At 40.5% G+C, this 26,533-nt stretch overlaps 1 protein-coding gene across 1 annotated transcript in view; it reads right to left on the bottom strand.

Moving 5' to 3' along the window:
- The window catches only part of TTC28 (tetratricopeptide repeat domain 28), a 526,655-nt gene that overhangs the window by 124,511 nt on the left and 375,611 nt on the right, over positions 1-26,533 (bottom strand). The gene's annotated exons all lie outside the window — the stretch shown is intronic.

Genomic DNA, 26,533 nt, shown 5'->3' with positions numbered 1-26,533 from the left:
GATGCACCTTCACAATAAACATAACACAAAAAGTGTCAAAGTGGAATGTCAGAGATATTAACTGTCAAACTTAGTACTTAAGGAAATCGGACATTTCATACTTAATAACCTTAATCTAAGGAATTTCTGTCTGATGGCTTCTATTATTCCTACTGTAATTTTTATTATACTAGGGGTCATTTCAAAAGAAAGATCAAGAAACCTTAGAAAAAGAATGGATATGTAGAATAGATAAAAAAAGAAAGAATTCCAAAACTGATTACTGGTTTAACTACATCTAAGACTGATGTGAATATACTAGAGAGCAGCGCATCTCAAACCGCACTTTTTACAATCATTGCAGAATAACACTACTGTAAAATATAATAAAACACCACAGCAATGTCCAGTTGCTATAAAGGTTTCGAGATGCTCACTCTTGATTTCTGTACTTATCTTGTCATGGGCAGATAACAGTTCGTGAATGAGCCCTGGCCCACCCTTAGAGCAGCACTGTTCTCTGAAGCTGAGCTCAGGCTGCACAGACCTCAAGTTCAAAACCTGACTTCTCAACTGAGCTCCAGATGTCCGGGGAAGTGTCTAACAAGAGGGCATTCCACTTCTGTGCCCCTGCTTGTACTGATTAGGGTAGACAAGGTTATGTAGCCACAAACAATGCTCTAGTCTCAGAGGTTAACTGAGCTATTTCTTGCTCTCCCTGCATGTCCAAGGTGAGTCAGCAGGAAGCTCAGTTCTGCACTTCCATCACCTGGGTGGCTACAGCAGGCACACAGAAACTGGAGAATGGCACGTGAGCCTTCCATGGCCTCACATTTTATTGGCCAGAAGCAGTAACACGTTCTTGCTGAGGAGGCTGGACAACCTGGGCATATCACGTAAATTGTAAGCAACAAAGAGCAAGTCCTGCTGAGGTTCTACTGGAAAACAACTAGTAGAGAACTCCTTTCTTCCTCTCACTCCTCCAGTGTGTTGAGCTAGGGGACATGAAATGAGACAAGCGACTCTTATTTAACCAGTATTTTCTTAGCTGTTGCTGGCTTTGTGCCCCAAACTGACTGGCTACTGATGCTTCCTTTATGGCAGGCCTCTAAATGTTAGCCTCATTTGTCTCATATCGGTTCTTCGGGGCTGCTATGGGGAGACCGACACACTACACCATTCCCTGATGTGGTCTAACCCTCTCAGCCCATCCACAGAGTCATACTCCACAGCCTCGTGCTGCTGGGGCTTCCTCACACACAGGCAGACCCTTTGAGAGGAGTTCTGGAGAGTTGTCTCAAGCCAACTTCTATGCCAGTTCACAGGAAATTCATGCATCCATGAATTGCCAAATAAAATAGTGCCAGTTCTCTACTACTGACCATTCTCCCCACCTTTTCCCTCTCCCTTCTCAGAAAGGCACAGGGAACAGACCAGAAAGTTCTCTACATAATCACAACTGTCTGAAGGATATGATGCCCACTCCTGCAAGAACCTCAAATGCTATGAGTAGTTCTCTTAGAACTCGTGGTTTGGAGGGGAGAATACCCATTCTGTTCTCCACAAGGATGCAGCTTGAGCATCCTCTCAACATGGCGGCCAACTTCCTCCAGAATGAGTGATCCCAGAGGAAGAGAGCCAAGCAGAAACTGCATCCTTGTTACAACCTTGCCTCAGAAGTCACACAGCATTACTTCTGCCAAATTCTACTGATCAGAAGGCAGTCACTAAGTCTGGCCCACATTCAAGGGAAGGAGAATTAGGCTCTACTTTTTGAAGGGAGCAGTGCCAGGGAATTTGCAGATATATTTTAAAACCACCACACTCCCTAAATACTTTCTAATGACAGTATTAACCAGCCAGAGTCAGAGGCAAACAAACGTCTGACACAGAAATCATTAGAATCTTGAGATTCCATCAAAAGCTGTTAGAACTCTTTGTTTTTATGAATGTTTAATAATGGGTAAAGGGATGTACTGCTAGACTCATTTTTGGAAATGAGATCCAAAAATCTTCAAATGCTCCGATAAATCTCTGTCACAAATTTTAAAAACACTGAGCAAATGTTTACAAGCATTTGCACAAGGGGAGCTTTGATAACTGATAAAATAAGAGAGTTGAAAATGTGAGATTCCCTGTCTTTTCTCCTACCCAATATCACCATCAAGACGCCTACTCTGGCAGAAGCCCATGCCTCCATCTGCACGGATGATCAGAGCAAAGCACAGTCCAGGAATGTGTTGCTGTTTGGAATGGTAATGACACTGATTTGTCCAATGCAGCTCTGGCTTTAATAGTTTGGGAAAATCCTGAGGCTTATCAAGGCCAAACAACTTGCCCACAGATAACCCCACAGGCAGTATGGGAGAGACCCTGTGCCCCTCTGGGTCCACAGCCTGAACTCTGTCATTAGGTGGCATTGTCTCTCTGAAACACCAAAATGCAACTCAATATGCAGGAAGGATCTGAGGGGGCTTCTATTCCATTAAAAGGAAATCAATATTGTTGAACTGAACTCAAAGGTATGAACAAAGAATAGAGGATAGTTCAAATGAACAGAGAATAACAATGACCACTAGTTCTCAAAATACAGATACTCTGAAGTAAGACAAATATGAGAATGAACTCACGAGCTTCCAAATTGTCCTGTCTGTGAACTATCATGATTATAGAGCAACAGCTTTGATTCTGATTTTGGGGTACAGGGCGATCTGGCACAGTTGAAGGGATTAAGGGAGATGGGGTATAAACAAGCTACCAAAACAAACACATTTAACAAAGGCCTTCTGTGGGTCAGACACTGTGCTAGAGGATGCAGGCCTGGAACCAAGCCTGCAAGAAGCCCACAGCCTAGGTGGGAGGAGCAACATGGGAAGAGATGAGAACAACACATGAAACAACAGAAAACAAAACACAGTTATGAGAGAGAAGCAACTGCCTCCAGGGCCTGGGGAGCTTCATTTTTATGGTACATTCACAAATCAAGGAGGTGATGGTAAGGAGGATAAATCCATAGTAACAAGGATAGAAAGGCATTGATCACTGTTCTTGTATTGATTAAGGACATTTTAATCAGGACTGCTTTTAGGAACCCAGAGCACTAGATGAACCATTTTAAAACACGAAACTATGGAAAATTAAAGGGCTTTCTATTGCAAGAGGGAGAAAGAGAAGAGCAAGCCTGCTACGAGGAGGGAAAAGACTACAGAAACCTGCTTGCTGGGCATCAGAAACATCAGGCTCCTACACTACTCGGCCATGAACCAGCTCTGTGATTTAAATTCCTTCACTTGTCTGAGTTGAAGTTCTGCTTTGTTTTTCTAAACATTAAGGGGACTGAATTACACGATCCGTATGCTCCCTCTCTAGATCTACAGTTTATGATCCTAATTATATTCCAAGGACAATGTTTTTCCCCGCTTTGTGCCACCTCTCTCTGCACAGCTCCCGTTGACTTCAGGCCCTGAGTCAAACCTCCTCTCTCCTCTCTCCCGGCTTACCTCACCCAAATGACTGGGATCACAGCACCCATTACAGTCACCCACATGATTTCTGTAGAAAGATCTGCCAGATGTCAGCAGCTCCCAGGGTAAAGAGGTTGATCTTTCCCAGGAAAGTGGCCAGGGAAAAACACTTGCTCATGGCCTTGGGAACAGGTGCAGCCCTGACTGCCTGGCTGATCTTGGGTGTGTTAGGTTAAGAGGGTCTGCTCTGACACTCTGCAGGGTTGTGGTGAGGACAAAACAGAGTGACTCACAGGGCACTGTACAAACATAGAGTATCACAGTGATGACTATGGCAATCGAACATTCTGGATTTTGGGGATCCTTCAGGTGAAAGTCTTGCCAAGACAGAGCTGTGTGCTGCATTGCTCCCTGAGAAGAAACCTGATATAAAACAGACTCGGCCTCAAGGCTGATGTGCCTTTGAACCTCTCCCCAGAGCAGCTCGTGGCTGTAGAACTAATAAGGTCCCAGCGGACTTTTTCTCGAAAGAAGCTTTAAATGTTGCTGGGAACTGACAGCAATGCCGTCCGCATCAATCCCACCCTCTGGATCGGAGTCACAGTCTCGGCAACACACTGCCTCAGAAACTCTGACTGCAGAGCTTTTCTGTCACTTTCCACTTAGATCAACATTCATGCCACCCACCGGCCCGTGTAACATTCTAGGAAGTTAAGATCTCTATCTGTTAAAATGGACCTCTAGACTCCCAAAAAGAGTTTCACGGGCCTGTGGGTGTTTGACATGGTTAAGCTATCCATGGGCCTGGACTTTCCAGAAATGGCCAACTTCATGTAATCTTCTCAATAAGGGCAAAGATTAATTAAATGTATAACTATTAATAAATATAATTCATTTTTATAACTCCCTTGGATATTTATTCATATAAATAAACCTATAAATCAGGCCAGGCGCAGTGGCTCACATTCATAATCCTAGCACTTTGGGAGGCCAAGGCAGAAAGATCATTTGAGGCCAGGAGTTCGAGATCAGCCTGAGCAAGAACAAGACTCCATCTCTACAAAAAATAGAAAAAAAGGTGGGCATGGTAGCGTGTGCCTATAGTCCCAGCTACTCCTGAGGCAGGGGGATCACTTGGGCCCAGGAGTTTGAGGTTGCAGTCAGCTACGATGATGCCACTGCAGTCCAGCCCAGACAACCAAGTGAGACTCTGTCTCAATAAATAAATAAGTAAACCCGTAAATCAGAAATAAGTATTTTTTTCCAGATCAGATTCTTAAGACTTGATTTTTTTATTTGGAAAATACGTAAACATTGTAAATTCTGGGTTTACCAGCATGGTCAGAGAATATAAAGCTGTATTTAACTTTTAAGTGCACAAGAAGAAGAGGTGGAGGAAGAGTAGTAACATTAAACATCAGATACATTCATGATAGTAAGTTTGATTAACTGCACTTTAACAGATGATGAGACACATTCAGAGAGGCCCCACAGTGAGTAAATTACAATGTCAGGATTCGAACCCAAGTTCCACTCACTCTGAGGCTCACTCTCTGCTTTCTTCAGCTCTGTGCGCAAATGTTACCTCCCCACAGAGGCCTTCCTTGCCCACACCACCTAAACTATCCCAGCCATCACCCTAACTCCCTCCTTCCTCTCCAGCAACTCGCTGTCCTTTTCTAACCCCCTACCCATCTTTGGTGTGTTTCATGGAACTTACGTGTTGAAAACCATGTCTGCTGTACTGGAATGTAAGCTAAGCAGGGATTTTGTTCTATTCACTGCTTTGTCTCTGATGCCTAGAATAGTGCCTGAGACATGGTTGGTACTAAATAAAAGACCCTAAAATGCATGTATTTTTCATTACATTCCACTAAAAGGGAATGGTAAGAAAGCAGATACATACACACATATGCATTCTGCCTCCTAATCCTACCCATAATCTGGGTGGTGTGATCACAGAGAAGAGGTTCCAGTTGATTACAGAGATGACTTATTATCAATATTTTTACTAAGAGAAAAAAGTAGGTGTCTCCTGGAAACCGAAGGACACCCTTACAACTGTGGCAATGTGCTCTTTTCCACACTAACAATCTTTCCTTCCTATCAGCTCTGTTATAAGAATTAATATACAGGACTTTTTTCATGAAGAGTCCAAGAATTTGGTCAGATGATTTTTGCCATATGAAGGACAATTTAATACCAAAACAAACCTCCCAGATCCTTTATACAGTTAATCCCACAACCACTAAACCTCTTCTGACTCACCAACAAAAGCCACATCAACACAGGGGCAAGAGATTCATTTATTATACCAAAAAAGTCTCTTCAGTACTTCTGAAATAACTATAACTTTTGGTCATTTATACATGAGTTTGCATTTCAAGTAGGGTCTACTTCCAGATCTTTCTGAAATAGTTGGAAGAGGTACCTAATAATAAAAATGCATTTCAGGCTGGCTGTGGTAGCTGCTCACACCTGTAGTCCTAGCACTTTGGGAGGCCAAGGTAGGAGGATTGTTTGAGCACAGAAGTTCGAGACCAGCTGAGGCAACATAGTAAGACCCCATCTCTACGAAAATTTTTTCAAAAATTAGCCAGGCATGGCGGTGTGTGCCTGTAGTCCCGGCTACTCAGGAAGCTGAGGCAAGAGGATCACTTGAGCCCATGAGTTTGAGGCTGTAATGAGCTATGATGACGCCACTGCAATCTAGCCTGGACAAAGAGCAAGACCCTGTCTCAAAAAAAAAAAAAATGCATTTCAAGAAAAATAAATTAAACAGATTATGAACCTTTTGGTTCATCAGGGTTTATGTGAGACTTAATATTCACTATTTCACCAGATATTCTCCCTGGGTATGTAAAAATTTTTTAAAAAGTGATGCCTCCAAAGAACATCGTGAAGGCAGACACCTGCTTTATTCAGGCATGATAAGTGTCCAATAATGTTGCTTCACCAAATCATGTGTATCTTTCACATAACAAATATTCCAAATTCTAAACTACAAATCTAATATTCAATAATTCTGTCTAGAACAGAGGGGTAAACCATGTCTGTGGGAGGGGAAGAGTTGGGAGGAGTCTGTTCTTCTTCCTGATACCCATAAGCAGAATACTGTTGCACAGACCCGTTTTGTGTTTTTATAATTACCCAAATCCTCTTCTTTTGTCAGAATTCATTCTCAGTAACAGCTTGAGCAATGTAGCAATAGTGCTCTGAAATGACTTGTAAACCACAGACACAAATATTTGGGCCAAGAATGTGGAATCCATTGCTGTCACATTCCATTATTTCTGGTGGAGCAATTCACTAACATTTTGGAATCTAGATCATAAATTATGCAGAGCCTCAGCAAAAGAGCTGAGGACACAAACTGCTGTAATAAAACTCCTGTTACTGGAGCCATAAAAACAGAACAAAGGAAAGGCAAAGAAGAAAAATCATGGTTGGACTTTTCTGACATGCCTTGTCCGCCATTGTTCATGGTTTCACAAAATGAAAATGCAACATTCGGGAAACCATCAGACAGGCCAAAAATGATACAATAGGCACACTGTCAGTCATAAACATCACCACCACCACGAGAGTCCCCAGGATAAAGCAAACTTTTTGAAGAATGTCTGAATGTTGACATGAATTAAAGTGCCTAAATGTACATACAACCAAGCCACCTGTACGTTTTTCATGACTCTCAAGGGGTGTGAAATGTCCTTCAACCATGGCACCCTAGACAGTGGTCACATCCTCTGTTGGGATGTATCATAAATGTCAGAAGGAAAAAGAGATCTGTGTCACAAGTGAACTGGAACAAGTCACTTTTCCTCTCTGTGGAAACTGAGTTAATGGCAGAGCTGGGACTAAAACACACATCTCCTGACTCCCAACCCACCGAGTTTTATCTTGAAGCATGATGCCTCCAGCACGGTAGATGTTCACAAACTCTTTGATGGGCTGATGAATGGCGGTATGGATGGACAGGTGAGTAAATGAGTAAATGGACAAATGAATGAACAAATAGCAGAATCATTCCCCATGATTCAACACTCATCATCAGAAAAGGTCAAAGAGGGACACATCAATGAAATATTTCAGAAATAAGATAGAGAACTGAAAAGCCAGATGGACCATGCTTAACAACCATTCCAAAAAGCCATTATTAATGCTGCTATAAACGCTGATGTACAAATAAATGTCTCTTTGAGTCCCTGCTTTCAATTCTTTTGGGTATATACCCAGAAGTAGATTTGTTGGATCATGTGGTAATTCTATGTTTAATTTTTTAAGGAAAAACTTTCCAAAAGGTGAGAACAACTCAAACATCCATCATATATGTGTGTGTGTGTGTATGTGTGTGTGCATATATATATAAACAAAATATTCTTCAGTCTTAAACAAGAATGAAATTCTGATATGTGCTACAACATTGATGAACTTTGAAGACACACTAAGTGAAATAAGCCAGACAAAAGGACACATATTGTTTGATTCCACTTATACGATGTACCTAGAATAGTCAAATTCATAGAGAGTGAAAATAGAATGATGGTTACCAGAGGAGGGGGGAGGGGTGAATAAGTGCAATCAACTATGCTTAATGCCACTTAAAAATGGTTAAAATGGTAAATTTTACGTTATACATATTTTACAACAATAAAAATAAAAATTAAAAAAATCCCAAAACATCAAAAAAAAAAAAAAGCCAAGAATTCTTTCTTTTCAATTATTACATTGTATTGGGGAGCATTGGTATATATATCTCAAAAGGAATAATGAGTGTGAAAACAAACATGGATGAACATGTTTCTTAAGAAAGACGGCGATTATTTGACAACCATTTAGTATGAATCCCTTTTTCAAGATGTATATAAAGGAGAACAGGGAAGGTCAAGTGCGGAGGGGCCTAGGACAGAGATGGACTAAAAGGCATATAGTTTACGAGCATATCCTTGCTTCTGCAATTATTAGGAACACATTTAGAAGAAAACAGACTGTTTTTCAAGATCACATAGAAGGTCTAAAATGTTAAAACAGGAAAAAAGGGCTCAGTAAAAGTTAAAACCATATAAGGGAAGAAAGTTATTTTTTCTCCAGCATAGAAAGAAACTTTTCTTCTAGCGAATCTCATTGCACAGAAGGAATTAGCTCCAATCATCTGTCTAGGTTAGGAATCTTCAAATTTTTTACAAAAAAAAAAAAAACCAAAACCTTCCCCCCTACTTTAAATTTCCCCAGAGGCTTGACATCACTCAGAGGAGGAGGGAAAGGGACAGAAAAAGAAGGAATAAGAGTCTAGTGGAGCCAGCAGTGCCTCCGGGGCAGGGGGAAGTCTCAGTCCAGTGCCAGCCGCTGCTTCCGAGCCTGTACTGTGTATCTCATTTAATCTTCACAAGAGCTACACCCTTCACTCCTACCTTGGAGATTCTATTCTTAACTCCATTTTACACTTTATGTAACTTTTCCCTGGCCACACAGCTCATAAATGGCAGAGCTACAATTCAAACCAGGGCCAGGCTGACACCAAGGCTCAGGTTTTTCTTTCTCGGGTGCCACAGTCTCCCTCCCCGCTGAGAATCTCCGGAAGCATGGTTTTACCAGGCTTCATGGTGGAAGATGGTTTGGAAATCTACCGGTTCTACCCCAAGTTGTTTAAAGACATAAGCTGAGATCAGAGTTTCAAAAAATCTATGTTTACTGTTACAGAACAACTGGCAGTTGTTGTCTTTCTTTGGTAAAAAACGTTCTAGAAAGCCAAAATTGCTGTGCTATGGTCATTCCTTACCCAAGTCTGCATTTTAACATCCAAATAATTGAGATGAGTGGAGACATCTGTGAGCTTATTGTAAGAGACAAATCTCTCGGTGTGTAGTAACAGCAGTACCATTTACTGAGTGTTTGCTACATGCTAAGCATTACTCATCAATCTACACAGCATCAAAGATCAACAAGCTAAGGGCTAAGCACTGGGAACACAAATGCAGCCTGTGGAGAGCCCATGGCTTCTGCAGGGGCCAAGAACCTTACGGGTGAGACAGACACGCACGCAGATCACTACAGCGGAGGGTGAAGCGTGTGTCCGCCGTCAGACACGGAGCACTCTCAGGGTGCAGGAGAGGACTGATTTGGATTTGAAAACGGTTCTTAGAGGAGCCCGGGTTTCCCCACAACAATCCTCTGAAGTTGAGATGGACCCTGAGGGTCAGAAAGGTTAAGTGACACAAAGGTGCACAGCTATGAACTGGGTTGAGCCCAAGTTTCCCTCACTTTGAAGCCACACTCTGGCCACCATGTCCTGTGGCCTCAGAGGAAAATAATCTCCTTAAACCCTCTGCCACATGATAAACTTTACTTCACAGGGAAAACAACCACCACCAAAAAAAAAAAAAAAAAAAAAAAACCCCCCCACAATGAATTCTAGGTACTCAACAGTCACATTAATATGAGTCTAGCCATTGAAACATTTTCACATTCACGTTCTCATTTGGGTCTAATAACAATCTTGTGAGAATCAAACAAATTATCATGGGTCCTTTTTTTTTTTTTTTTTTTTGCATATCAGAAAACTGAGGCCTAGGAAGGTGACTTGCCCATGGTCACACAAAAAGTAAGATTCAGAGCTCATTTGGGGACACCTGATTGTCTAAGTCCCAGTCCAGCCATCTCTGCACCACAGAACATTAGACAGAGCACCTGCTTGGGTTTCTCCTTGTTTGGTACCCAAGACTGATCGCCTTACTCCAAGATCACTACGTAGTGGAGGTAGAGTTAGCATCTGCGGTGGGTTTTCCCCAGCTGATGTTTTGATCTGGATTATTTTATGGGTCTCTTTCATCTAAAATATCTCTTATCAAAAGGATATCAGCCAGTGATAATGGAGAGTCTGTTAGCAAGAGATGAAGACATCAAATAATAACATGTACTGCTGGCCACTGATAACCACCCTCAGCTTTCAGTGGATCATAATATTGTGAAGAACAATAATCCACTTGTACCCCCTAAATCCACTTAAATAAAAAATGAAAAATAAAATAAAAATGAAAAATATATAGCTAATTTCATTTTTAGGAAGAAAAATATTCTAATAAAAGAATATATATCTTAAATCATCAAAAAATACTGTAAAGAATAAAAAATGTTATGTATTTCAGTAGCATCTTTACCTCTCTTTTAGCATTTACGCTTTGTTTTTGGTTTTTTTGAGACAGGGTTACACTTGTCACCCAGTCTAGAGTACAGTGGCATTATCACAGCTCACTGTAACCTCAAACTCCTGGGCTCAAGCGATCCTCCTGCCTCAGCCTCCGGAGTAGCTGGGACTATAGGCACATGGCACCGTGCCCAGCTAATTTTTCTATTTTTTTGTAGAGACAGGGTCTCATTTTTCATTGGGCTGGTCTCGAACTCCTGGCCTGAAGTGGTCCTCCTGCCTCGCCTCTCAAAGTGCTAGGATTACAAGCGTGAGCCACCACACCCAGCCTAGCATTTAGATTTTTTTTGTTTGTTTGTTTTGTTTTGTTTTGTTTTGAGACAGAGTCTTGCTCTGTCGCTTGGGCTAGAGTGCCATGGTGTCAGCCTAGCTCACAGCAACCTCCAACTCCTGGGCTTAAGCGATCCTCCTGCCTCAGCCTCCCGAGTAGCTGGGACTACAGACAAGCACCACCATGCCCAGCTAATTTTTTCCATGTATGTTTTTAGCTGTCCATATAATTTCTTTCTATTTTTAGTAGAGACGGGGTCTCGCTCTTGCTCAGGCTGGTCCCGAACTCCTGAGCTCAAACGATCCGCCCGCCTCAGCCTCCCAGAGTGCTAGGATTACAGGCATGAGCCACCGCGCCCGGCCCTAGCATTTAGTTTTGTGTTAACAAATGATATACTCTTCCCACATATGATAACAAAACTATGGTGATGATAATGATTAAACCATTTTGGGGTATTTATTATGTGCCAGGCATTGTTCAAAGGGCTTTACACATAGTAACTCATTCGATCCTTACAGCCATCTTATGAGATGGGTGATATAATTATCCCCATTTTAGAGAAAAGAAACTGAGGCAGAGGGCAGCTAAGCACCTTGTCAAGCTCACAAAGCCAGTAAGCCACACAGCTGGGGTCCAAAGCCAGGCCATCTGACTCCAGCACTCGTTTTTCATAAACATGCTACGTATAGGGTGACTCTATAATCTAGCGGTGTGTGGGACTGTCCCATTGATAAATTATAATATATGGCTACCCTAGCTATACAACCCTGTAAAAGCCCATAGCATTGGCTTGAAGGCACGCCATTTGTATTATATATGGGGTCCTCAGGGATCAAAACAGAGAGAAATCACCACATGATTCAAGTGGTTTCTTTGCTACAAGAAGAAGGTAAAAGAACAGTCCAAGAGGATGCTTATGTAGAATGCCACAGCCCCAGGGAAGAAAGATCCTGAAAATGCTCAGTAAGAGGCCTAAGCTCATAGGTGCTTCTTATTCCCTTTGTCACACACAGAGCAGTGCGAGTTCTTTACTGATGACAAAGAGGGTGCCTTTCTCCACCAGGCATTTAAGAAGTACCAGGAGTTGTCAAAGCAGACATGCCAGCTCGCCTGATGGTGCCACGAACTGGAGAATGCCATCTGTTTTGTCAAGGTTGACAGTCTGAAATTTCTGGTTAAACTCCAGATCTCCTTGTTGTGAAGGGCTTGATAACTTTTAGTCCATTACCTTCTGTTTACTGAGTCACAGAGCATATTATATCTCCCTCCAGAGCACTCCAACAGCTGGGCCATGTTAGAAGCTGTCTTTGTCTTATTCGGTATTAGATAATGGATTTGGTGGAACCTTCCATGTGAATCAGGGAAATGCAATTACAGAATAGCTGTTGTTTCAAATAAGTGGCCAACTCTGACAATCTGGCTCAAGAACACAAATCCGTTACTTTTTTTTTTGCCACTGGGGCTATTTTGATGAGGGCTTGCTTTACAAGCATGTTGGACACATAACAACAAAGCATTTACTTCACTTTTTAATTGCTCTTGGAAACATTTTAAATGGCACCAATGCAATTTTTACTAGAAAATGAAAGCACTCGCTTCCCAGAGTAACTTAACTCTTCAGTAGGAGGGCAGAAAAGGACCACTTTCAAAAATCTGTTGAAAACTGAGAGCCTGTATTCAGGAGCTAACAAAGCTGTTTGAAAGTCAAGTTGGGAACAGGCTGAGTCAGCAATACAAACTGAAAGTTGCACTCTGGCTTTAATCCAATTCAACAAATGCATTTTCTGCTGTGTCAGAGACAGCCTTAAGAAGAATTTCTGGAACAACATGCAGAAAATGGTTCTCCGTGAAAAGCTACTTTTTGAAGTCACCATGAAATTACTAATTATGTTGAAGAGTTTTAAACACTTGCGTCTCTTGTGGATTTCATGCTGGAAAAGAGGGGACACTTCAGGTTACGGTGTAAGAGCAGCCACGCCTCCACCCTGCATTTGGCTGTATGTGCGCTTACGTGTACCCAGTATGAGATGGGGATGAGGGAACGAGGATGAAAAGGAGCTGTGGGTAAAGAGAAATGCTCAATTTCCAGTTTTTTGCAGTTATTAACACAATGTCACATTGTCCCAATCACTTAGAAATTGCTAGAGTTTTATCTTTTTTCCAAATAATTTTAGCTATTTTCTTTAGAGAGGTGGTGCAACATAGCACAAAGAGCACTGACTTTGGATTTGGACAGCTCTGGGCTCACACCCCGGCTCTGCCACACATTTGCTACAGGACCTCTGACAAATTAACCTCTCTGTTCTTTGGGTTTTTCATTTCTAATGGGAATAATAAATCCTATCTTTCTGAATTTTTAAATGACTCATTGCATAAGAAGATACACCAAGTACAAAGCACAGTAGAGGCATGCAATAAGTGTCATTGCTTTTATTATTATTGTGACTTCTAAGCCACTTCAAAGGTGTGCTGGAGAGATCACGAGGGCCTTTTCATATATTCTCTATGGAACCTGTTATTTGAATATCTAGAAAAGTGAAGCTAGCATCAGTTTCCTAAGGCTAGATGTTAAATACAGAGATAGTCTATTAAGTTCATGTACTTAAAAGAAGACACAGTGTGATATCCTAGTGATTCTTTTGTCCAAAAGTCATAAACATTAGAGTTCTTCAAATCCGCACCCAGGGCTTCCTTTTAGCCATGCTTTTTAAACTTCTTGAATAAAGATCCAAAAAGGTTAATATATTATTTAGTTAGTCTGCTAATCAGATTGTCTCAGTTAGCTATAAGGTAAAGGACTATGTAAAGGAAGGAGAAAAATCTGCTCAATTCGGTATTCCTACTAACTCTAAGGAACAATTCTCTTTCCATGGAAAAAAATCAGAGAATTTGGGTTTTTTAGAGTAGCAAAGAATTTTAGAGATCGTTTACACCAATAAGAATGTCATGATACAGCATGAAATGTATGGAAATTGCCATTATTTCCCAGAAGTAGTCTCTCTGGGCTCTGGAATCAAAAGTAGCAGAAATAATACCTGGACCTAATGACAGTAGTAAGGGACAAATGAACAAGCACAGTAAATATGAAAGAGGTGAGTAATTGAATTTTATGCTCCAGTTATAAGTTTCTAGCATTTCTTATAGTTTTTGGCTCTCACTGTCCTTGATCTATTCAAGATATACACAGTCATGCATCACTTGATGGGGATACATTTTGAGAAATGCATCATTAGACAATTTTGTCGTTGTGCAAACATCACAGAACGTACCTGGGCAAACCTACACGGGATAGCCTTCTGCACACATGAGCTACATGGTATATAACTGGTTGCTCCTGGGCTACAAGCTTGTACAGCATGTGATTGTATTGAATATCGTAGGCAACCATGACATGATAGTAAGTATTTGTGTATCTAAACATATCCAAACATAGGAAAAGTACAATGAAATTATGATATAACAGATAAAAAATGGTACACCTATATAGGGCATTTACCATGAATGGCACGTGCAGAACTGGAAGCTTCTCTGAGTGAGTCAATGAGTGAGTGGTGAGTGGTGATGTGAAGACCTAAGACATTACTATATTCCACTGTAGCTCTTCTAAACACTTTACACTTAGGCTATACTAAATTTATTAAAAAAAAATGTTTTTCTTCAATAAATTAATCTCAGCTTACCATAACTTTTTTTCTTTATAAACTTTCGCATCTTTTTTTAACTTTCAACACTATGATAATACTTAGTTTAAAACATACCACATTGTATAGCTATACAAAAATATTTTCTTTCTTTATATTGTTATCCTATAAGCTCTTTTCTATTTTAAAATTTTTTTTTAGAGACAGGGTCTTGCTTTCTTGCCCAGGCTGGAGTGCAGTGGCACAATCATAGCTCACTATACCTTGAGCTCCTAGGCTCAAGTGATTCTCCTGCCTCAGGCTTCCAAGTAGCAGGGGCTACAGGCAGGTACCACCACACTAATTTTTCTTATTTTTTATAGAGACAGTCTTGCTATGTTGCCTAGGCTAATCTCACACTCCTGGCCTCAAGCAATCCTCCTGCCTCGGCCTCCCAAAGTGCTGGGATTATTGGCATGAGCTATTGTGCTTGGCCCTTTCTTCTATTTTTAAATTTTTTAATTAATTTTTTTACTTTTGAAACTTTTTGTTAAAAATTAAGACACAAACACATACGTTAGCCTAGGACTTCATCCTGAAGACAGTGGGAAACCACTGCAGGGTTTTAAGCATAGAAATGATAAGCTGAGATTCAGCAGTTGGAGTTTTGAGAGGGTTACCATGGTAACAAGGTTGAAAATGAACTGAGGAAGCTGGGAGACCAGTATGCAAGAAGCTGTTGCAATGACCTGGGCAAGACAAGGGCTGGGGGCTGAGAAAAAACTACCCTGCAGATACATTAGAACTTGCTTTGGGAAGCAAACTTCTCAGGACTTTCAACCAACTAGATCTGGGCTGTGAGGGAAGAGGGCAGGGATTCCAGGATAACTTTGAGATTTCTAGGTTGTACACTGAGGAAATTATGTTATCATTCTCAGAAATGGGAAAAATACAATGTGAAATCACAGACTTGGAAAGAGGCCTATTTGGTGCAGATGGAGGTGTCTAGGAGGCAAGAGTAGTAGATAGATGTCACAGCTGGAAGTTGGATATGGGTTTGGGGAGCTGGTGTATGGTGGTGAAAACCACAGGCATGAATGTGATCAGAATGTGGAAGAGATACCCGTACCACCATGTTCACTGAAGAATTATTCACAATGGCAAAAATAGGGAAGCGACCTAAGTATCCACCAACAGAGGAATGGATAAAGAAAATGTGGTGAACATATACTCAATGGAATACTATACAGCGTTAAAAACAGGACATTTGAGACAACATGGCTGAACCTAAGGGACACTATGTCAAGTAAAATTAGCCAGACACAGAGAGACAAATGCTGTGTGATTTCACTTATATGCGCTATCTAAAGAAGTTGAACCCATAGAAGCAGAGAGTAGAATGGTGGTTACCAGAGGCTGGAAGTAGGAGGTGGGGGATGGAGAGAGGACAGATGTTGATCAAAGGGTACAATGTTTCAGTGAGACAGGAGGAATAAGTTGTAGTGATCTATTGCACAGCATGGTGACCATAGTTAAGAGTGTATTGTATATTTCAAATTTTTTTTTTTTTTTTTTTTTTTTTTTTTGTTGAGACAGAGTCTCACTTTGTTGCCCAGGCTAGAGTGAGTGCCGTGGCGTCAGCTTAGCTCACAGCAACCTCAAACTCCTGGGCTTAAGCGATCCTACTGCCTCAGCCTCCCGAGTAGCTGGGACTACAGGCATGCGCCACTATGCCCGGCTAATTTTTTCTATATAGATTTTTAGGTGTCCATATAATGTCTTTCTATTTTTAGTAGAGACGGGGTCTCGCTCAGGCTGGTCTCGAACTCCTGACCTTGAGCAATCCACCCGCCTCGGCCTCCCAGAGTGCTAGGATTACAGGCGTGAGCCACCGCGCCCGGCCGTATATTTCAAAATTGCTAAAAGAGTAGATTTTAAATGTTCTCACCACCAAAAAAGATAAGTAGGTGAGGTGACAGATATGTTAATTATCTTAATTTAATCTTTCTACAATGTATACATATATCAAATATATTGTATAAATATATACTATATATAATACACAATATATAATTGTATAACAATGTACAATTATAATTTGTCAATTAAAAGTAAAAAAGGGAAAAAAGAAGAAAAGAAGGGCATATCATTCCAATTCTACCCTGCCCCACAGTGCAATATGATTTTAAAAATCAACCTGTGGCCAGGCGAGGTGGCTCATGACTGTAATCCTAGCACTTTGGGAGTCTGAGGTGGGAGGACCCCTTGAGGCCAGGAGTTTGAGACCAGCCTGAGCAAGAGTGAGACCCCATCTCTTCAAACAATAGAAAAATTAGCTGGACGTGGTGGGGTGTGCCTGTAGTCCCAGCTACTCAGGAGGCTGAGGCAGGAGGATAACTTGAGTCCAGAAGTTGGAGGTTGCTGTGAGCTATGATGATACCACTGTACTCGTGACTGGGCAACAGAGTATCTCAAAAATCAATCAGTCAACCTTTAATTAAAGTATAAAACATAGAAAGGCATAAAATCATTAGCATACAGATCAACAAATTTTTACAAAGTTGAGGACAGCTGTGTAACTACCACTCAGATCAAGAAGCAGAACATGATTGGGGCCCCTGAAACGTACTTTGTTTTTTCATCAAAGGCATTTACTGCCTCAATCATGTAGGTGGCTTAGAGATTTGGAATCTTCACCTCTAAATTCAGCTGTCTTCCAACATAATCCTCCATGAAGGAGAACCACAGAGGTGATCTGAATAATCATTTGCTATATCATCACCAAATGTCTAGCTAAAAGACCTGATTCTGATGCTCTACATTTTCTGCTGTTATTTTGATTTTCTCTAAACCAGTTAAAAGCAAATACCTTCACAGTCACCCCAAAACAAACGGATTACTTAGGGAATGAACATGAGACTAAAACCAGAGCCAAATGACTCCAGAAGACAGACCCCCACGCTCAGAGGAGTCACGTGGCACAGGTCCAGCGTGCAGCACCCAGCACAGATGGCAGGACCGAGGGTCACATCTGCACTCACCGTTGCTGGCAAAGCAAAGGACTACACAGGAGCTGTTGCAGATGGACAGACTCAGGGACAGGCAGGTGTGGGAGGTGCCAGTGCCAGGTGTGGGTACTGGAGCCAATAACTAACATCACTGTGAGGCTCCCAGGTCCACTGAATGGTGCCAGGCAGCACTGCTCACAGAAAATAGCCAAAGGGCTGAGGGTAGGGTGAATACCAAGGTGGCAGTACCCCTAGTAGGCAGTGCCCTGGAAAACAAAATCGAGTACAGAAATCCATATTCTCCAAAGTGACCACTCAAGTGTTCCTTTCTGAAGTCCTAACAGAAGTGTTATCGATGTTCAGGACTGGGCTGCCTCACGGGAAATGCCCCCGGGGGGCGGTTTTGACTCATAAATCTATTCAGCTTCACATGTTCATAATCATTTGTGTAAAGAAGAAAAAACCTCCAAGCACTAATTAGAAAGATAGAGCTGTTGTGTTTTCCCCCCACATCACCTTATCTTCTTTATTCAGTTCTTGAAGACTCAGCTATTAAAAGAAATTAAGTAATTCATCAAGACCATTTCAATTACCTGCTGCTGATAACATCAGATTACAATTAGCATCTACAAATGAACCAAGTGCCAACTGCCAAGCTGAAACATAAGCTAATTTACTGCTAGATTCTGCCTGCTGGAGACGCAACTCTGGGACCTGGCAGCAAGCACCCACTTCATTATTCCGACAACAGTTCTGCAGCCTCTCTTGCAACAGTCCAAAGTGCAGCTCTGACCAAGATTTACTGCCCCGTCTGCCTCGGCTCACATGTTTACAGATGTGCTGTATCTGTAAGCAAATCACAGCTCCTTTTAAATAGCAATGTCTAGACAAGCAGGGTGACAAATCTTGACCTAAAGGAGAGAATAAATATTATTAATATGTATTAGGCACTGATAGGTGTGGGGCACAGCACAGGATGTGCATGTCATAACCTTAATGAGGGTCTGAATCATTTTCTTCGAGTCCTCTGGTGCTTGATCAGAAAAATCTCCTGCTTCGGTTGATGCTCTCCATTGCTCATGTCTCCTTTTAAACAGGGAAAAGACATTCTTCTTCCTTTCTTTTAGATGTCTAGAAAAATCTGTTTCAGGGCCTGGGACATATTAATTTTTTGTATTTATATTAGTATTTTCCCTTTTCATGACCCTTAGCGGGAACTGCTTTGGATGAAAAGCAGAGGTGTGCGGTTTGACTTGCTGTATCAGGGGCGTTATTACACTCTGACAACCTGTGTAGTCTTGTCTATGCTTCTCAAGCAGAAGAACTAACTGGTCAATAAATGTGTAGGGGTCCTGAGGGCTGTAGCAAAAGAGAACTTGCTGACCCGAGTTTGGATCCTGCCTCTGCTGCTTATAAACTACATGAACTTGGGCCAGTGCCTTCACTTTTATGCCTCCCATAGAGCCCTGCAGTGAGGATGAAATGAAACAATGTTTGCCAAGCTCAGTGCAAGTGATCAAACAGCGGACAGCTTCTCTAGGAAGAAAGAAAGGATTTTTCTGTCCTGGCAGTACCTACACTTCTCTAGGAATGCTTGCTGTCTTGCTCCTGGGCACGAGCTGCAAACACTCTTTCATGGTGGCCTATAACCCTTCTAGCGGTGCCTTTTCTTTTTCATCTTCCCGTGGATGGGGGTGTGGGGGTTGGGGAGGAAGTAGCATCTTTGGCTTTCAGCCCTAGCCCAGGTAATCCTAGCATGGCTCCCACTAGGATCCACCATTCCAGTGGGAATGTTCTCTCATGGAAACATCTGTGGACATGAAATCCTAGACCTGAAGTCTTCCAACTCTGTCTCTTACTCTATGATCTTAGGTGAGTCACACATGTTCCTTAATCTCTGAATCCTCATCACTGAAACAGAATAATAATAGTTTACCTCATGGGGCTATTAGAGCACAAGTGAGTGCTGTAAAACACTAATATCACAGGTTCACACTGTTATACCAAGAACTTCAACGTGAGGGCTCCTAGACCTTTTGACATCTGGAGAGGTTATTTTGAACACAGGCCCACATATCATTCTGAGGATTTCCAAAGAAAAATACCTAATTAGTATAAGTTAATTACTACCAACAATTATAAACATTTTGCCTATAAAGCCAGGCCTCTTTACACTTTAAAAAATTCTCAATGTATAAAAATTGAAATGTAAAAACATAAAGGAAAGTGATTGCTATATCACAGAAAAAGTTTTTCTTCTACAAAACAAGTAATAAAAATACATTATGAATATATTCTGTAAATATATTAATAAAATTATTATTTCATTTAGTCCTCATTACAAGGCTATGTGTTAGGCACAAAAATTTAATTAAATATATTAATTAAATACTTTATTAAAGTACATTTTAATAAAATGTAAATATATTTAATTTAATATTATAAATATATTTTATATATAATGAAATTATAAGATTCTTTAGAATACTGAGTTTCATGTATGTTCACAGTAATGATATAATTTTTAGATATAAAATGTCTTATTTTTTATTTATTTTTTTATTTTTTTGAGACAGTCTCAAAATGTCACCCCAGCTAGAGTGCAACAGCATCATCATGTAATAGCTCACTGCAACCTCCAACTCCCGGGCTCAAGAGATCCCCTCCTGAGTAGCTGGGACTACAGGTGCACACCACCACGCCTGGCTAATTTTTTCTATTTTTTGTAGAGACAGAGTCTCGCTCTTGCTCAGGCTGGTCTTGAACTCCTGGCCTCAAGCAATCCTTCTGCCTCGGCCTCCCAAAGTGCTAGGATTACAGGCGTAAGCCATCCTGCCTGGCCGAAAATGTCTTTTTGACTAAAAAGGGACAGTTTTTTTTAAACTATCAATTATTTTCCATAGATGAATTATTAGATATCTGATCTCAGGCCTTGGAGGAAAGAACTTTCCATCTTGCATATCTGACCCAATACTAGAGACAACAGGCCTGACGTTGCTGTGTATGGGAAATGGCTCCTGAAATGTGCTCACCTTTGTCTTTATCTGTTGCTGGAGCACAGTGGCAAACTAAGTGGTCACCTTTGTGGTGGCGGTGGTGGTCGTCGTGGTGGGAGAGACTGAGCCAATCTTCTCATTGTCTCCCTTCTCTTTCCTAATTGCAGTTTATCCCAAAGTGAGATGAGAGGTAATTCTGCCTGGTTTCCCAGTAAATTAGAAGATTTGTGATTATCTGAGTGAAAGGACTTTAATTGAGCCTTTAGTCTAGTAACCTACTCTGTAGCACATCTGAGGTTTGACTCTAAACTGCCTAAATTAAAACCATAAAGAAAGCCACCAAAATGACAGAGGCTATAGAAATACTGTCAAGCAACTACAGTTGTTTTGAGCATAAAAGAAAAGATGGCCATTTTCTAAGTCAAAATGTACATTAACATGATTTTCACATGGAAGACATGGTTACAAAACAGCTAGGCTACTTACTGATAAGAAATCTGAAGACTCTAAATAATTTCGACTTGGTTTGTTTTAAAACAAAAGCTGGGTAATAAATATTAATATTAGTACATGCTGACCACCAAAGGACAAAGACTTCTTTGTCATCTCCACTTTCTCTCTCTCTCTCTTTCTCTCCATGTCCACAAATTCTATCCACTTCACCCTTAAATAAGCACAGGACGCTTCTATTGTCCAAAAACCTTTCTAGTGATTCAAATCTCATTTTCCTTGGCTTCTTTGATATAAATGTTATACCTTTCACATCTTGAAGTTCTCGTCTCTCTGAGCTCCACCTGGATGCCCTCCACCCTCTGTGAGCCTGATTCAGTCTCCCGGGCTGGCTCTCTTTTCTATCTCATAGACGTCATTAGGATGATGTCATTTTAAAACACTATTTCCAGTTCTATTTGCTCGTGTTACACTAAATAAGAGAAATATACACGGGAGTATACAAAATTAAACTTATCGTGTGCTTTTCCAAACTAGTTCCCCCTCCCAGCTTTCCTGTTTCTTTCCAAAGGCACCACTAGTCTTCCTCTCACCTGGGCACAACCTCTTGGTATAAGCTTTGACTCACGTTCAATCTAAAAATACAAATATTTTTGTGTAAGGGGTTATACTTGGTGATAGGGATGTTACAGAGTAAAACACAGTTCATACTTCTAATGAACTTTAACCCAGTGTAGGCAACTACACAAGTATACAAATAACTATAATTTATGATTGAATATTAATAGAATAAGAGAAATTTTAACAGTGTTATTAGGGCTCACAAAAGGGAAAGAATTTACCAAGAGGGGCTTAGAGTAGTGAATGGTATTTGGGATAATCCTAAAAAGAGGGGTAAAATTTAGACAAGCAAGATAGAGACACAGGAGTGAAGTGGAAGAAATAGCTTGAGAAAATTTATTAAAGCAGGAAAGCATGGCTAATGTGGTGAGATTAGTGAAGATGGAAAAGCCCGGTTTTAGGTAATGAATATATATAAAGAAGTAGCAGAATTAAGAACAGAAAATTAGGTACATCTGTAATCATGACAGCCTTTGTTTTAAGGTAAGGACTCTGATATACAATACGGCAACTACTGACTTGAGCACAGCTTTAGGAAGGTCAGTCTAACATTGATACGTGGATGGAGGAGACATGGGAAGAAGGGAATGATGGTGAGGAAAACCCAACTACTAGGCTGATGCAACAGACCAGGCAGCTAGGATGGGGCAATGAAAGAAAAGAATCTTTATGAAAATATTTATTTGGCAACTGTTAGATTGGGAATCACCTGGGGGGGGCGGGGGGAAAAGGAAGAAATCAAATGGTGACTTCAATTTTCTAAGTCGAGATGGCATGGTAGACCGAATAATGACATCTCCCTCCCCCTCAATATGTCCCTGTCCTAATCCCTGGAACCCATGAATTTTACCTTATATGGCAAAAAGGGACTTTGCGGGTATGATTAAGAATCTTGAGATAGGGAGATTATTCTGGACTACCCAGGTGAGCTTGATACAATCACAACAGTCTTTATTGGAGGGACGCTGGAGGAAGAGGCAGAAGAGAAGGTGATGTGACGACAGAAGCAGAGATTAGAGGGCTGGACTCTGATGGAGGAGGAATGCAGCCATTAGAAGCTGAAAAAGCAAAGAAACAGATTCTCCTCTGAACCCTGAGGAAGGAACCAGCCTTGTCAACATCTTGACTTTACACCAACGAGACTGATTTTAGGTTTCTGACCTCCAGAGCTGTGCAAGAATAAATTTGCATTGTTTTAAGCCACCAAGTTTATGGTAATTTGTTACATGGCAATAGGAAACTAAGACAGATGGCTAAAGGGCGGGGCTGTCATGAACAGAATTGGGAAAGCTAGGAGTTAATTTAGAAAAAAGATATTTCATGTTTGGACTCACTAACTTTGACAGATCAGCACGAGAATCAGATGGAATATCCACTAGGCAGTTGGAAAGGTGAAAGTGATGCTCAGGCCAGAAAGAAGTCAGAGCTGGTGAATACAGATTTAGAAACAATGTGCACTGAAGCAGCAGTCTAAGTTTGGGGTTAAAACTCTTAAAGAGAAATATACTAAAAAAGAAGAGAAAAGAATCAGGGACAAAACACAAGGACTCCACATTCAACAAGTGACAATACGATGGAAAGGAGCCATTGAAAATAAAGTAGGGTATCTGAATAATGACATAGAGGGAAGCCTAAGAAAGAAGGCAGAGTAAAACCAAGCAGGCTGCAGGAAAGTACATATATTATGATCCAAGTTTCAAAAAAGGAACAATCTGCACACACATGTGTATATTTACACACATATGCAGGTACTGACATGTGTTTATATACATAGAAAAAAGGTCTGGAAGTATTCTAATCAAATTGTTAAAAGTAGTTAACTGAGGAGTAGGACAGTAATAATTTTAGAGGGTGAACCTACTTTTTCTATTTTATACATTCTTAGATTGCAAACATTTTTTACAAAAGTGTCACTTTTGTAACTTTTAAAAATTGTTCATCTTTCAAAGGGGTCAAGAAAAGCCAATGAAAAAGATACAGAAAGAGCAGCCAGGAAGAAAATCAGGACAGTGGTGCTTCATAGAAACCTAGAGCCTGCCCAACTGCTGCATACTGAAATCTAGAACTGTCAAAAGATCTCTCAGCTCAGCCATGGAGAAATCACTGCTGACCTTTTGTCAGGGGACAAACGGTGCAAACTGAACTGCAATGAGTTAAAAATGAATAAGAGGAGTTCAGCTTCCAGGAATGGAGGATTAGTAACTCCTCCTTTTAGACCAACCCTCCTATAAATAACACCTGTAAATTCTGGTGGGGGGCGGCCAGGTGACCTACCAGAAGGTACTGGAGAGCAACCAAAGCAGTAAGAAAATATAAAGAGGTTGGGCCGGGGCGATGGCTCACACCTGTAATCCTAGCACTCTGGGAGACCGAGGCGGGAGGATTGCTTGAGCTCAGGAGTTCAAGACCAGGCTGAGTAAGAGCCCCTCTCTACAGGACAGGACAGGAAGGGAAAGGGGAAGGGAAAGGAAAGGGGAAAGGGAAAGGGAAAGGGAAAGAAAAGAAACATTAGCAGGGCATTGTGGCAAGCACCTATGGTCCCAGCTACTCTGGAAGCTGAGGCAGGAGGATCACTTGAGCCCAGAGAGCTATTAGAGAAATAAAAATAGAAAAAGAACCACAGAAGCAATAAGCATGTGAAGGTGGGAATGGGTATATCAGTATCAGATAAAGTAAACTTTGAAGCAAAAGGGCATTACCAAAGATAAAAAGAGACATTTCATAATGATAAAAGGAGCATTTTCTCAGGAAAATAAAAAGATCATAAATGACTATCTACCCAGAGCTTTAAAATACATGAAGCAAAGCTTCACAGGATTAAAGGGAGAAGCAGACAAATACACAATAAGTAGAAAGTTTAACAACTCCCTTCTTAGCACCTGACAAAACACGTAAACAAAAAAAAAAATCGATAAAGACAAAGATGATCTGAATGACAATATCAACTACCTTGACCTGACATCTACAGACCACTACACCCATTAAAATCCTATCGAGTATGTTCTCTGACCACAATAAAATTAAACTAAAATTTGATAACAAGAAAACATCTGTGAAAATCCCAAATATTTTTAAATTAAACAATGAGTCAAAAAGAAATCATAAATCACCTTAGAAAATTTTAAAAACTCAATGAAAAGTGAAAATAAAATACATCAGAAATTATGGGATGCAGGTCAAGCAGTGTTTAGAGGAAATTTTATATCTTTAAATACTTGTATTAGAAAAAAGAAGGGGTCTATAACAAATGACCTAAGCCTTGACCTGGAGTAGCTACAAAAAGGACCCAAAGTAACTATAAGGAAGAAAATGACAAAAGAGCAGAAATAAGCAAACAAACAAGCAATAGAAAAAAATTAACAAAAGAAAAAGTTGGTTCTTTAAAAAGATCAAGAAAATTGATAAATCTCTAGTCAGAATGATCCAGAAAAGCGGGGGCGTACAGGTGCATAATACAAATTACCAGTATCAGGTATGAAAGAGAGCATAGCACTATGTATCTTACAAACATTGAATGAATAATAAGAAAATATTATAAACAACTTTAGGCCAATAAATTCAAGAACTTACACGAAATGAACAAAATTTTTGAAAACTATGACTTAATTGACAAAAGTTGAAAAGGAAAATCTGAATCGCCCAACATACACAGCTTTCTAAACTCCAGGTTCCAAGTCCTCCAATTTATCCTGCATGCCACCGCTTTACCCATCTGCCTTAAATACCTAATCTATCTTCTCACTCCTACATTTCCAAAAGCTTTAGAAGTTCCTGTTCACTAGCACATCCCTTGCCTACTTTTCATACTCATCTACCACCCTCTAGCACATTCCTGAAGGCTAATCATGCCACCATCCCTCAGATATGCCAACCTACTGCATCTCATACCTCCTTTCACACGTGTCTTGCCATCAATGCCATCCCATTCCTGGACAAATCTCACCTATTCTTCAAGGTCCACTTGGGTCTAATCGGCAAGAAGCTTTCCAGACTATTTCCAGTCCCGCAGCGTCTCCCTTCTAAAAATTCCACGGTGACACAACATTATTAACACTGTCTTGTAGGGAAGCCACTATCATCCTATGTATTAGTCTTATTTTCCCAACCAAACAATAAGTTCTTTGAGATCAAGGATTTTTTTTAACTTCTGTATATGTTAAAGCAACTATTCCAAGATTAAGCACATAGTCAGGATTCAATACATACTTGTAATCTGTTTAATGAATATATAAAGTTAAGAGCTTCTTTCTGTGGTTCCTGTCAGACTCTCTAGACTCTCATTCTGATCTCAATACCATTTTCAGAACCATCTCTAGGAGTCTGCAAGACTTTCTCTAACAACTACTCAAGAAACGTTTAGTTAAAATAAGCAGAGGTAGAGAGGAGGGAAGAATAGTGCTAAAATTAAATACAGATGAAGATGCCTTGGTTTGGTAGGTCTCATAAGAAAAAGGAGCTGAGTTTTATTTTCTACTGCTACTAAAATCTGATAAGCATACACTAATACCAATAAGGTTACCTCTGCCTTGTCCTCTCCCCCCACTGAATCCCTGTGGAAATAGAATGAATCACATGGCTCTAGGCACCAGGATGAGTTCAGCTTATACTTCCAAACACATCTGTATCTTTCATTCATATGTACCCACATCTGTTTGGATATAGAGATAAAATAACAACAATATCTTCTCAAAAGTAGCCAGTTACCAACTACTTATTGTTTCTTACCACTACATATAAACTCCCCAAATTCTAAATGTTTTAACTGTAACCAGGTACTATCAAAACAGTGACTGCAAATCTGTCTTACTTAGATCTTTCAAAACATTTTGCATTTATACTACAACTAGCAATATTATTTGTGAATGCACATCATTTTGAGGAAAAAATGCATTTTCTCTGGGGTTAATTCACCAAGTAAAG

This window comes from Eulemur rufifrons, chromosome 21, assembly GCF_041146395.1.
Source record: "Eulemur rufifrons isolate Redbay chromosome 21, OSU_ERuf_1, whole genome shotgun sequence".
NCBI classification, from domain to species: Eukaryota; Metazoa; Chordata; class Mammalia; order Primates; family Lemuridae; genus Eulemur; species Eulemur rufifrons.
The sequence above is the reverse complement of the archived record's forward strand: the minus strand, read 5'-3'. Positions and strand labels throughout refer to the sequence as shown.